Consider the following 14,281-nt stretch of genomic DNA (forward strand, 5'->3'; position numbering starts at 1 on the left):
CACGTGACCAGGATCGAGCAATTGGAAACACTCTGTGATATAGGCCCTCTACCGGAAAAAGAGGTCGCTCCTCATCGCCCCCTCGGGTGCGGGGGTGGGCTACTTCGTCCGCAAACCCTTTGGAACCATCCGAACACGAACTCCTGCATTGTACCTGGGGTACAATTCCCGAGGGTCGGTGCCGGCCTGCCCATGTGCTCGGGTGATCGAGGAAGGAGAACCATCGTGCTTTTGCCGCTTAGATGTCAAAAGGACGCGAGCAAAGGACGTCTTCTTTGTACTCCGTACGCTGCATGTTTACTATAATAATCCCAGATTTTATATTGCATTTATATAAATAAGTGCAGAAAGGAATGGAAGAGCGCTACGTTATCACAATCATTAGTTCTTACGCCATTTCGGGAAAAGATGGAGGCCGAGCAAAAAGCCGCAGTGAACGGCTCGACTGTCCCAATAACGTTCTGAAAGGGGCATTACGGATAATCTCTTGACACCCAAATTATCATACAGATTGCTACAATCGCTGCTCATCCTCTTAAATACCGTGGCCACCATACACATATCTATATTAGGTGGTTTAGTTATTCACAGTGAGGATTAAAGTTTCGTAGACACGTAATTAACTTTTCTATAAAGAAAGAATGAGAAAAGTTGACTCTTGTTCATCGCGATGGTTTCTGCAGGTGGTCCGCAAATGGCGCGAGTCATCGTATTCTCAGTGGTCTTAAGCCTGGTTCAGACAGTTGCGTTTGACTGCGTTTGACTGCGTTGCGGCAGCGAGAAACCAGGACATCCCTGCTCCTTAGATCGCGCGCCAAGATGATTCCTTGAATTGGAGTCCACGCTTCATATGAAGCATAGCTGTGCCGGTGACTCGCTTTCGGTTCTCGACGCAACGCAGTGAAACGCACTCAAACGCAGGTGCCTGAACCGGCCTTTAGTCGGGGTCACACTGCTTATACATCATAGAAAAGACAGTCTGCATACAGATTCGAAAGCGAGTAACCGCGAGATCTGTGCTTCGAAAGTCGTATGGTAATGAGTGCAAGGAGGATACTTGTCACGCAGCATTCGAACCACGGGCATTGCGGTGACTCGTGCTTGCAGACTGTATTTTGTATGACGTATGAGCAGTCTGACCCCGGACAGATTCGAGTCATCAGCTTGGGCTGACAAAGACCTTACGGAAACAAGGCAACGGAGGTCGTGTAAGAGATTTCTTGGGTGAAATGCCGCAAAGTTCTCCCCGAAGGAAAAATCCATCAATGTAACCCTGCTTGGCAGTCAATGTTTCCTAGTGGACCGCTGACTGTGCCTGACTGTACGTCAAGCATGTCTGATTGGCCAACAAGTTACTCTGACCGACGGTCAAACTCCAGTCAGACCCCGCTTGTCGGCTTTCTGATGGTTTCCTGGTGGCAGTCGGCCGCCGCGAAATGCCATCAGGATGTCTTGGTGGTGATTCTGACTGTACATCGATTGTCTCTGACTGTACGTCAGAAAGCTTTGACGTGCAGACAGACGTACGGTCAAAGGACGTAAAGTTCGTTCGGATACCACTATTTCGTCAAATCTATATGAATACGAAAAGTAATCTATGCAGGAGAAAACGATTTTGGGACGTGAGTCCATAAAACCGCTGACGTTAGAGATATAACACGCAACCGACCGACAACCTTGATCAGAAGCCCGCCGAAGCGCCGAACACGACACTTCGCACTTCGCTTCGCCCATAGAGGCTTCGCCGAGCTTTCATGAACGATCGCTCTCGACTCGTTTTGTTTGCCCGCTTGCTCCAACCTGTCGATCCTGTCCAGGCTCTAAAATGTCTTATGTTTTAGCAGAATTTCTACTCGACAAGAACCAGCCTGTTCTGAGTTCCGACGATGTAAGGGACTTAAGCGGTGTAGTTGAAGACGACAGGGTGTACCAGGTCTACTGGGCCGGTGATGCGCGAACAAAAGGAGCGTTCTACAACGCGAAAGTACTCTACATGGCAGGTGAGTAGAACTGAAGTACGGCGAGTGATGTACGAGTGCTTTGCATAACATGCTGACGGCTTAACTGCATTTGCAGCCAAAGAATTTTGTGTAAAACGAATAGTCAAATCTAGTTTCTCTAACGGTGGGGCGTAGCATAGGAGAAAGAAGAAGACGCCGTTTCGAACGGACGCGTTTTCATGTTCTCCGCTGCAAATCAACAATCGGCCCCAGGCCGAGGAAACCCTTCTCCTTCTGGTTCATACGCAAACAACGACTTTCAAACGATGCAGCCGGTCAACGCTGCAGCCGCACCCGCAGCCCCAGGAAAAAGCCAAGCTCAGGCGACTAGCCAAGATGAGTATCGAATCCTACTTCCACGGTTTCCTCCCGGAAGCTTGTGCATCAATTCTGTTTTTCTTCATGCCGACATGTCGGGCAGGCCCTACCGTGCAATTGATTTTCGCGACGGACTCAAAGACGTCATCGAACTCCGAGAAGTGTTGTCCCTTGGACAGTTCCAAATGAGCCACGTTTGGATGGTTACGCTAGTGAGTTCTGAAGCCGCGGAGAAGCTCAAAGCAGCAAAAGAACTGACGGTGAAGGGCAAAAAGTGCATGGTCATCGACCCGAACTCAAAAGACGTTAAGCTCAAGCTCCTTTAGCTTCCGTCCTACTTAGAAGATAAGAAGATTGCTGAAGCATTGTCGCCATTTGGAACCGTGCGTAGCGTCTCGAGAGAAAAGTGGCGCGTGCCAGGCATGGAAAGCATGGAAACGCTGAACAGAGAGGTCTGTCTGACTCTTCACGACATGGCGACATCGGAAGATATTCCCCATCTGCTCCGAGTTGCCGGCAAACAGTCCCTTCTGGTCATGTCCGGGCGACCAACCTTGTGTCTGAGATGCAAGAAAGTTGATCACATACGCAGGTAGTGTCGCACTTTAAAGTGTGCGCGTTGCAACAGATTTGGACACGAAAGTGACGAGTGCTACTCCAGCTATGCAGCCGTGCTACGGGGTTCTGGCACAGAACCAGATGCCAACCAAGAGTTCATGGATATCTCCGAAGTCGTAGACGCCACTGGAGAGGTTCTCCCAACTCAAGCCGGGTCTGCAGAGACCGGACCTCCTATTTCCGATAAGAACGAAGATCCAGCTGTCAAGGAAGTCTCAGAAACACAACAAACCAGCTCGGAGACAGAGAATGAAGGAAAAGACTTGCAGGAAAGCAGGGACAAAAATACCCCGCTACCACGGAAGTTAACTCAGCAGCCTGCAGATCTTGCTGAGAAGCCGACGACGTCAGAAGGCAATGACGACCTACCGGACTCAATGGACGTGACCAAAAACAGTTCCAAGGACACTAACGACACCAAACGAAAACAAGATGCACCGCCTGACACCACCGCCGCGAGTAAGCGGAAACCTACCTTGCACCCAAGCTGCTAGTGTTTAAACCCAAATCCATAGCCCCTCTTCTCTCCCTACCCTCCTTCTCCATCTCCCCCTCCCCCTTTCTCTCCTCCTTCCCTTCTAGTTGATGGCCCTCGTTTTGCAACACTAAATGTTAGAGGCTTTAATTCTAGAAAAAAGCAATATCAACTGAAACGTTTACTTGACGATAAGGAGGTTGACTTCCTGGCCGTACAGGAAACAAAGCTCTCAACAGATGAACAGGTAGAGCGTGCCCTGCAGCATTTTCTGCGTGACTATGAAGTATGTGTCAGTCACGCTGCTGGTTACTCTGGGGGCTGTTTACTGTTTATTAAGAAGTCTTTCCAACTGTCTAAATTAATGGTCACCACAGACCTCTGTGGCCGCTTCATTATGTGCGACTTTCAAGTCCCTGACATAAGGTGGAGAATTATATGTATTTACGCTCCGAATGAGGTTAATAGCAGAATTGTATTTTTTAATAACCTGCGCCCATATTTAATTTCAGATAGAATGTTAGTTCTTTTAGGAGATTTTAATTGTGTTTGCAACGAAGCAGATAGAACTCCATTTAAACCGCGAATTGACCAAAGCGCACGTCTACTGCTGGACATAGTTGACGAAGGAAATCTTTTTGATGTTGCCCCTTTCCAGCTAGAAGAAAACCACCTGCAATTTACACATTTTCAGAACTCCTCTCACGCGAGGTTAGACAGAATCTACTGTTCTGTAGACCTAATTAACACTTTAAGTGGTTATGTGGTAGAACCAGTATTTTTTACAGATCACTGCATGGTATTAGTAACTGTTGGGAAGAAACGAAGAAAAAAGAATATAAATTGGAAGTTATGGAAACTAAATGTTCAATTATTAAAAGATAAAATCTTTGTAGCCAGTACGAAAGATCTAATCAAGCAGATAGGAGAAACAACCGAACATATATTTGTTAAATGGGAGCTCCTTAAACAAGAACTAAAACAGCTAGCAATTGAGAGAGGTACCATTATTAAATTTCAAAAGGCTGAGACAGAAAAAAACATTGCTGCGTAATTTGCGTGTTCTGGTAGAACTAGAATGCCAAAGTCATGGGCAAGGTTTAAAAGATATAACTCGAACGAAAGCCGAGTTGGACAAATTTCACCACGAGCGTTATCAAGGCGCGGTTGTGCGCGCCCGTGCTGAAAAATTTTGCTTAGGAGAACAGCCAACGAAAAGGGCAATGGAGGAGGAGAAACGGTATGCGATATCTAAAGAAATTCATGAAATAGAACAGAACAGCCTTATCGTTACAGATAAAGAAACTATAGCACATGTCTTTTTTGAACACTACCAAAATATATTCGGCAACTGTCCTGCCTGGAGAGATAACGAATATCTAGATAAACTAGTCTCTTTGTTGCCTCAATTAGAGAAAGAATGCAAACAAGAAATTGAGACCCCCTTCACCCTAGATGAAGTAGAAAAAACAGTGAATGCCCTCCCAAGAAGAAAAACGCCAGGGCCAGACGGCATCCCTGCAGAATTTTATCAACTACAAAAAGACACTTTATGTCCCATACTGCTTGAGATTTTTCAAGAGGCCTACAAAACCAAGAGTCTTCCCCCCTCATTTTTGCGAACGCATACTATACTTATTCCCAAAACTGAGGACAAACACAAACTATTACAAGTGACCGGCTATCGGCCCATAACGTTATGTAATGTGGATTATAAGATTTTTGCTAAACTCCTGACGAATAGATTACAAAGTGTCATTTGCGGTCTCGTTGGAGATCACCAGACTTGCGGGATTCGCGGACGGGCCATTCAAACAAATGTACACATTGCGAGAAGTGTGTTAGAGTGTGTGACCAACAGTAGTGATCAGATTGCAATGGTCCAGGTTGATCTGGCGAAAGCTTTCGACCATGTCAGTCATCATGTTCTTTTCAAAATTTTGTCTCATATTGGTGTTGGGGATATTCTACTTCAAGGTGTACAAATGTCTTACAGTAACTGTTCCACACGCTTAGCCATAACTAACGAAGTCACAGCAAGTATCCCAGTCCGTTCCTCAGTTCGACAGGGCTGTCCCTTATCGCCTTTACATTTCACTTTATACCTTGAACCCTTATGCCAAAGTATACTGAGAAGTGAGAAACTTCAAGGCTTCACCCTGTGCAACACCGAAGTCAAAGTACTGGCGTATGCAGATGATGTCGCTTACTTCTGCAAAGACAAGAACAGTGTGTCCCATGCTATGGAACTCACACACAGGTTTGCGAGGCCACTGGAGCCTCAGTGAACCTAGAGAAGTGCCGAGGTTTCTGGCATGGAGCTTGGGCCACGATGCCAGAACAATACGAAGGCATCCAGTGGAGTTGCACTCCGTGTGACTACCTAGGTGTGCCCTTGAGGCACTTCCAAAATAGCAAGTCTTACTGGTCCGGAATTGCGACTGGCTTGGAGAAACGAGCCAAGAACTGGACCAACAAAAATTTGTCCATTTTTGCACGTTCGACAGTCTGCAACATTTTTTTAGCGGCGAAGTTGTGGTATGTCCTGCAAGTACTGCACTGTGCAAGGATAAATATACAGAAGTTGCACAGGGTGTTTAGTGTTCTTGTCTGGAAGTCCTCCTGGGAACCCATGCGTCGTGATAACTTGTTTCGACGTGTATCAGAGGGGGGACTAGACCTTCCTCATTTGTTTATTCGCCAATTGGTTTCGCGATTTCTTTTCTTACGAGACCAGGAACATCCTTTTCTTCGAGATGTCATTCAGAACAAGCTGGGATGCTTTCTTGCGGACTTTATTGTATCCTCCACGGGATACCAAACATGAGCTTTGGTTGGATACCTAAAGGAAGTATTTGATGCTTATCACTTTCTGTCAGTAAGATTTTCAAGAGACTATCTGACATCTGTAGCACGTAAGAAGTTGACAAGAGATCTTGTAAGTGTCCTCTTTCCAACGCCAGATTATCGCACTATGTTCAGCGATGGTCCTGACCAAGATGTACTACGCCGGGTGAAAAAAATGTGCATCCCACCGGCGGCAAAAACTTTCTTTTTTAAACTGCACTGTTCGGTATTACCTACCAAGGTATGGCTGCAGGAAAAGGGCCTATATGTTCCGTGGTCAGTAAACTGCACATTATGTAAAATGCCCGAAACAGTCGAACACGTATTTATTCACTGCTGGGACGCGGTTTTCTTTTGGGACGTTTTGCAGCGCACACTAGAGAAAGACATTGATATTACAACTTACACGATTCGTTTTCTTCCTGTGTCTTCTAAAGATACTTTTCCTTTCGATCTGGTGATGCTTGTAGCGTTATACAGCATGTGGAAATCACGTCTTGACATTAGAAATGAGAATTTGTACCCAAAGACTGTGCGCTTACATTTCATTGACCTTGTAACCCGTATCAAAAGTGTGTATGACATTCAAGAAATAGTTCCGGAATGGTTACCTTTGTTTAGTAGTCTCATAAATATCAAAGAATTTTGACTTAACAAAAGACATTGAACCATGCCCGTGAACTGTGAATAAGTGGTTTATGTTTATCCTTCCATGCAATAAAGAAAAAAAAAAAAGGTGCGGCGTAGCATAGCGGTTAAGGTGTCCGATTTGTACGCATGTGGTCGCCGGTTCGACGCGCGGTGGTGCTGCTTTTTTTTTTTTTTCTCGATCTTTTTGTTTTATCGAGGCATTTGGCGATATTTATGAGTGCGTATAGCTTTACTCTTATATAAATGCTGCCCTTGTTGAAATTCCCTTGGCAGTGGCAGTCAGACGTCATCTGATGGACCATCAGATGACGTCTGATGGTCCATCACGTTCCACCAAGGCTGCTGACTGGCAGTCAGTGTCCCAAATTACCTAGCTTGATGGAATTTTCAATAGGGTATGCTTGGTGTGGAACCATTGCGCCACTCTTGGGGGCTGAAAACAATTTCCAGGAAGCCGGAGTGACGAAATCACACAGAAATTTAAATGAAGTACGTTCCACGTCTTTTTTAAAAACATATCTAATTACAGGAAGGACGAATAGGAGAAGGTTGTTGTTGTTGTTGTTTATTTTGGGGTGAAGAGAAAAGGGGGGGGGGGAGCAAGGAGATATGTGGGCCTCCAGTCAGGGGCAAGTCGCTACTTGGCTTTTTGGGAGATGGGTAAATAGAGGAAAGAGGAAGAAGAAATGGTTATGTACAAGTTTGAACGTCTGATGCATTGTAGTCCAAAAGCCAACGGGCTTGTTTAGAATTGGGCTTGTGAGAAAATGACTCCACAGCGAGCAGGAAGATAGCCTCCACTCCTATCGCAGTGCCGATCCGAGATGGCAAAGTTCGTCAATGTACCGGGAAGGTTCCCATCTCGGCTCCGCACTAGACCAGAATGTTGCTAACTGGCTGTGCTACCTATACTCACTCGCATACGTGAACTTAAACGTTGAATACTTGTCCTAGATCCGTCTTGTAAGTTTTTGTTTTGTGTCTGCGAACATCAGAGTCGATCCGAGAGCTCACTGTCCCAGAGATATTGGAGGAGAGCACGAAAGGCCTTTTCAACTATTCCCCGCGTTCCACTGGGGTTCAAAAGCTCTTGGGCAGAGGAGTGGGGTAGGGAGCTTTCATGTGCGCTTTGCTAGGGTGATGCCGCCCTTTGCAATACCACTCGCCGACAAACCAGCAGCCATTTTGTTCCTCGGCGATAATCCGTGGGGCTTATAACCCTGCCGGAAACAAGCACTTTATCTCAGAAGTTCGGAGCAGCGTTGTGGAACCCACGGAGGGAGGATTAGCATTTTCCCTCTCGGATGGGATTACTGATGGACACAAAGGCCACTTTCCTGCGCACGGGGAAACAATGAGAGAAACAAAATGGCGGTGGAAGAGGGTGTAGGAAAGGGAAACAGGCAGTTGGCATCACTCTATGCGAAGCGCACATGAAGGCACTCTAGAGTGGGGAAGGTGAGCTCAAAGGAATGGCCCGTTCCGCGATGTGCAATTGCGGCATAGGGCGCAAGTGTGGCGCAATGGTTTAATAGCATTTTAAAATCAACACCGCCAAAGTTGACAGTCTGATATTGATCTTATTTTCGCCGATAAAAATGAATAAAAACGTCCCTTTTGTTCCTATCTTTGAAAGTAAACATTATCTTTAAAGTGCGGCAATTAACCAAGTCCTAAACATGAACGAGCCCTATGTTCCGAACCTTTTTGGCACTTCGTCAGGGGCGACTGTGGCCGTTGAGGAGCGGCGTTATTCGGTCTTCTTCTTTCAGGGATGTGACGCAGTTCTTGACCTTCTTTCACTGATACGGCGGAGCCTGTTTACATACACTGTTAGTAAAGCGCCAAGGCATCTATTGATGTTCCTATTTAAGTTCCTATTTTACAGCTATTTACGTTCCTATTTATGCACCTATTTACGTTATTATCCTGCCTCTCGGCCTTTTGTATATGATCAAAGTGTGGCCGTACGTGGATAGGTTAAGGTGCAACCCGACCCTTGGTTAGTGTGATTCTGAACCAATATATGGCGGTGGGATCGCCTTCAAGGCCTGTACATCAATGCGAGAAATCGTGCGTCGTGGCGCTTTGATACAATGGGGTATTTTTCTATGTCCTGAATTTGACATCCATGGTCCCTGGCTTGTTCTTCTCTGCACGAGCTTTCTTTGGAACACGCACGGCTGCGCCAGTTCTCGTGCAAGGGGGCCAGTTGCCTACGCTCCCAGCTCACGTCTCCAACAGATGGGGGACGAAAAAAACGCGAAAATCATCCTGAGCCAAATGGCGAGACACATGCATAACAAAACCACCGACGCGTTGAAAAATACAAAATTGACCGTGCGCCGTTATCGGAGATTTCAGAGGCCAATTACACATATTTCAATGTGATCAAATTTACATTGTCGCGAATGAAGGTGACGAGAGGACGAACAGTGAACTGAAAAATAAAGGCTTTATCGGCAAACTTCTGCCAAACAAAAAAATAAAGAAAGAGCATCGAGGCAGCAGAAACCAGGCGGCGATTCGACAGCGTAACAGAGAGCGAGAGCGAGACTGATTCGGTAATGTCGCGGACAGCTGCTTACCTACAGTGCGTCACTATCTCGAAAGTTCGGCAAAGAAGGTTCGAGCGTCACGTGATCGGAGCGAGGATGAACTCGCACTTTCGAGAACAAAAAAGGAGGGCGAAAGTTACGTCTGGTGCAAGAACTTACGCGAATCTTCTAGAAGTCTGTGACCGAGCGTTGCTTTCTCGGATCTGCGGGTGGCAATGTGACGGGCCGGCTTTTTTGTCGTGCATGTGTTTGGCTCTTAGTGGATTTCCAGGAAAACGTGATGACGTAATAGACATGGGTTTACCAAATTCTAGCTTGAGGAATTAACTACCTAAAGGATCAAAACAAATTAACTATTTTTTGGGCGGTCAGGTGTCTCATTTAGGTAGCTGGGTGTTTAGTTTGACTAAAACCACGAGGCTGGAAACACAAAAAATGACACTCAAGTTTAGATGTTGAGTTTGGTAAACCCAAAGTAGGGCTGGTGCGGGAGTGATAATAAAAAAATGCCGAGATTAATAATTAACTCACAGCAATAAATTATAAGAATTAATATTAATACGAATTCAGTGATAAATGCATGACTGCTCAGGTAAAGATAGCTTTTGCAGATAGTTTAAGCAATATACAGTGTGTTACAAAAAAATTACAGATTTTTAATTCTTTTACCGCAAGAATAAACCGCTCATTCTCCGCCCAAAGGTAGCGCTAGAAGTCACAACCAGATGTCAAAATTTGAACCCGATCCGATACCTTATTCAAAAGTTATAAGTGATTTTTTGAAAAAGTTCAATGGGAAAACGGCGACCGACGTAGTTGTCGAATACATGGGGATTTATGGCACCAGAAACCGAAAACAGGCAGAAATGGGCTCCATGTTCAGATTGAAATTTTCAGAAAATCACTTATAACTTTTGAATAAGGTTTCCGTTCGGGATAAAACTTTGGCATCTGGTTGTGACCTAGCACTACCTTCGGGCGGAGAATGTGCGTTAGGCGATGCGTAGTTTATTTTGCGGTAAAAAAAAACTGTGCATTTGTTTTTGTGACATTTTGCACCTGTCTTAACTTGGGGATTTATGCGCGCAAGTGCTGGTGTGCAAGAATGAAAAAGGTTCAAACGGGTAGAGTTTGACGTTGCATAAAATGCAGTGTAATCACGCACATGGTATGCTGATTAAGACTGAAACAGCTCTACATTTTACACTAGCGGTGAGCGTATCGAAAGTTAAGGGTGCACCAAAAGCTAAAGCCTGCACGCCTATACTGCTCAGGCAGTAATGTTTGAATGTTTCATAGTACTTTATTACCCTCATATGTGGTGTAAATTGTCTCCTGTTTGCTTACAACAGAAAAAAAGGAAACATTCTAACTCTGGGTTGATAGAAAAACTCCACCCGCTGACAGCTACCAATCATCTCAGCGCCGATTATGAGTATTCACTGCATGCTAATGGTCGTGTGCTTAGAACATTTTTTTCCCCACGTGATTTCATACAATCGCAATTGCTCTTGACAAACAACAATGTTTACTCAGGCCAGCAGTCACATGTGAAGCTTATAGAATATTTTGTATTGATTGTGGCACACGTGGTAAGTTGCATAGGTTTTTATATTTTTACAATCCGCGAAATAAAATGCTCTTGGGTTACCTTGGTCTCTAATGCATGTAGCACACAAAAGAGCACGAACTGAATCGCCGTGGGAAACGAAAACAATAATGATAAACAAGCGTCCGTGTAAACACGCAAAAAGTGAGGGCATTGCACATATGCAGAAGGTAGCTTTGTTTCCTAAATACATTACCAGTAAAGTATTTGATTTTATTGTGCGAGCGAAGCGGAACACACAAGTGTAAGCATACTGCCCTGAACTACACTTCCAATGAACAAGCACACCATCCAAAGCACCGAGCTTGCTTTTATAGCCTTTGGTGCGCTCAAACCTTTGAAAACACAATTATAATCAATTTTATTATTTCAATTATTTTTATTAAGTGCGCCTATGTGTATGTTTCTTCGTCTTTTGCGTTCACGTGCCATTTTCTTAGTTGTAAATTATTTTCCAGAAGTCCGACAACTATAGTCTGTTTCATCATAAGTTAGAACCGCATAATCAAAGATGTAGAAAAAATTAAAAAAAACACAACGCGAACACGCGAACACACATTAAAGTGCAATGTAACTGCGCATTCAAACTTAGTCGTTAGTTCTTTAGAGAGCAGCAGTTTCGTAGGGCCGACATTGTTACCCATCGAAGATTATAAAAAAGTGCTGTACAACTGTTAGCTCGGGGTTTTTAACGTGCATTACGCAGTATAGGCTCCTTGCATTGACGTCACATCGCACACATTTGCACACCAAGTAAAAGGAGGAGAGGGAAGCTGCTTTTGTAAGAATTTTGAGTGACCGGTTAATCTTCTATAATCTTCTGGGAGGAGAATAGCGACGCGTGTGCAAATCCGGAAGGCACAAAGGAGGGTCCTGATAAGAGGGGAGCTCCTTCTTCCCCTCTTCTCTGGAGGGTATCGGAAATGACGTCATGTGCAAGGAGCCTATAGGCTCCTTGCACATAACGTCATTTCCGTTGCCCTCCAGAGAAGAGGGGAAGAAGGAGCTCCCCTCTTATCAGGACCCTCCTTTCTGCCTCCCGGATTTGTACAGGCGTCGCTATTCTCCCCCCAGAAGATTATAGAAGATTAACCCGTCACTCAAAATTCTTACAAAAGGAGCTTCCCTCTCCTCCTCTTACTTGGTGTTCAAAAGTGTGCGATGTGACGTCAGTGCAAGAAGCCTATATGTGGTACACGATCGCACGACGGTAGGGTGCAGATGGGCGACTGAACCCAGGGTTCCTACTAAAGCTCCTTGATAAAGGCGTTTTTTTGCAAGTACCGCCAACTTTTGTTGTGAAAACGCGCAAGACACGTGCCACGAGTGGGTGCTACACCGCCATTCTCTTTCAATGGCCATTAATTTTAGTGCTGCGCCGCCATTTGCCTCCAAGCGCCGTTCGAGAGACGGGCCTCGTGCACTGGCACATTTGACGTTACTTCAAAGACCAACGCAAACACATCGAGGGGATCTAGTCCCCACAGGCTCTGAAGCGTGAGCTCCGTGCTCTGAACGGAGCTCGCGCTCGAGCATTTCTCCACGTGCTCTGGTCTGCGGTGCAACAACACACTCGGCCAACGAACCTACCGCACTTGGTTTAGCTAAAGCCCCTTCATGTTTAAAAAGTAGCGCAAGCTTCGTTGATGCACGAGGCACGTGCAGCGTGCAGCTCTTGGGAAGATCATGGCGGCAGAACGCAGCACTGAGCTAGATTTCAGACGCCATGAATTCCCCAGAAGCGGCGCGCGGCACGTGCCTCGAGCATTTTGGCAACAATGAATGACGCCACTTTTCCCAGGATAAAGGGGATTTATGTTTAGCCTGTGAGGTAAACCAAATGAGCTACGCTTAGAGTATGGGCACTTTTCCCCCGATATTGTTGTGGGAGCCGCCATCTTTTTGGTTAGTGACAAATCAAACGTAACTGCCGATCGTCATGATTCAAAAGTGCGACTTCCTCACCATTAGTTTCGGTGTCAGGTAGCTCATTTTATATTGCTTTGCTTTTCTTTTTTTGAACTGTTTAAACATTTGTGGAGGACGGAAAAGCGTTTCCTGTGATTTCAGACAAAGCTTCAAATAGATGACAACCATCATTTTAAGCACCAAGGTGTATATGAAGCGTGGCTTATTTAGTGTCTCTAGTTTAGCCCGACCGCATAGGCACAGAAAGAGAACGAACAGCTTAACCTCGCGCTTTTGGCGATGCTTCAGTGGCTTCATTAGCCCGTAGGGTTGGCTGCGCTCCGAACTAAGGTAAAGCAAAGCAAATTTTCAGATCTTAGTTTCTCACAAACTAAATCAACAAAAATCACTTAAAGGGAAGCTGAAGCGGTTTTAAATATGAGAAAAAACACCTGAACCTAGTTAACAAGGCCTCACCCATCACGAATATCGTATTCGTTTGGTCATTTTCTGCGCGGATTAACCGGAAAAGCGCCTTCGAAGTAGTGCCGAAGCCACGCATCTCCGAAGCAGAGGGAAAGGGGAGAGAGTAGGAAGCCCGTCAGCCAGCGTCACAAAAGGACCGGCGGGGGACCCCGCCACGGCTGGCCGCGCTTTCCTCGTAGGCTGCTCTTGTGTCTTTTCGAGCCGTCGTCGTTCTGCCGCTGCATAGCGCTTGCTTTTATCCGTTGACCGGTCATGCGATGGACTCGATCGCCTGACGTGTTGATTGTTCTCTTGTTTGTTCACGTGTTTGCAGAATTCTCATGGCACCGAACCAACTGACTCGTGCTGTTGCACGATGCCGTACTCATGTGTAGCCGCCAGCTTTCACGAACAGCGCTCGTCGCAGTTGTTCTTCCCGCTTACCGTCCTTTCCACTTTGTCACCGAGATTTTAAAGGGGTGGGTGGGTTTGAGCAAGTACACCGTTTTTTGTTCGAAACGTGTTTCGGACGGCGCATATGAAAACTATACACGTATGGGTTTTGGTCTGAAGAAGGCTCGCCTGAACCCGACACTCTGCCCACCATCTTTGAAGGTAAGAAGGCAATTCAACGCATTAAAAGTCAAAATCACAGAGGGAACGTAACTAGGTAGGAATTGTAGGTCGACAGTTTTACAAAAAAAAGCTATTACGTTATTAGAATTGTGCAGTGTGCTAGAAAAGCCGCGATCATTTAGCCGAATACCGGGTTTCTACTGGCGCTATTGTGTTAACGCCTTATATTAGTGTTCTAGTGTTGGTTTCTTATATA

The 14,281-nt window shown here is 45.6% G+C and overlaps 1 pseudogene; it reads left to right on the forward strand.

Annotated features, from left to right (window-relative positions):
* The first annotated feature begins 2,776 nt into the window (after window positions 1-2,776).
* On the forward strand, window positions 2,777-3,451 carry LOC115320211 (annotated as a pseudogene).
* The last annotated feature ends 10,830 nt before the right edge of the window (window positions 3,452-14,281 follow it).

The sequence above is a fragment of the Ixodes scapularis genome, unplaced genomic scaffold (genome assembly GCF_016920785.2).
Source record: "Ixodes scapularis isolate PalLabHiFi unplaced genomic scaffold, ASM1692078v2 PGA_scaffold25__3_contigs__length_428684, whole genome shotgun sequence".
NCBI lineage: Eukaryota > Metazoa > Arthropoda > Arachnida > Ixodida > Ixodidae > Ixodes > Ixodes scapularis.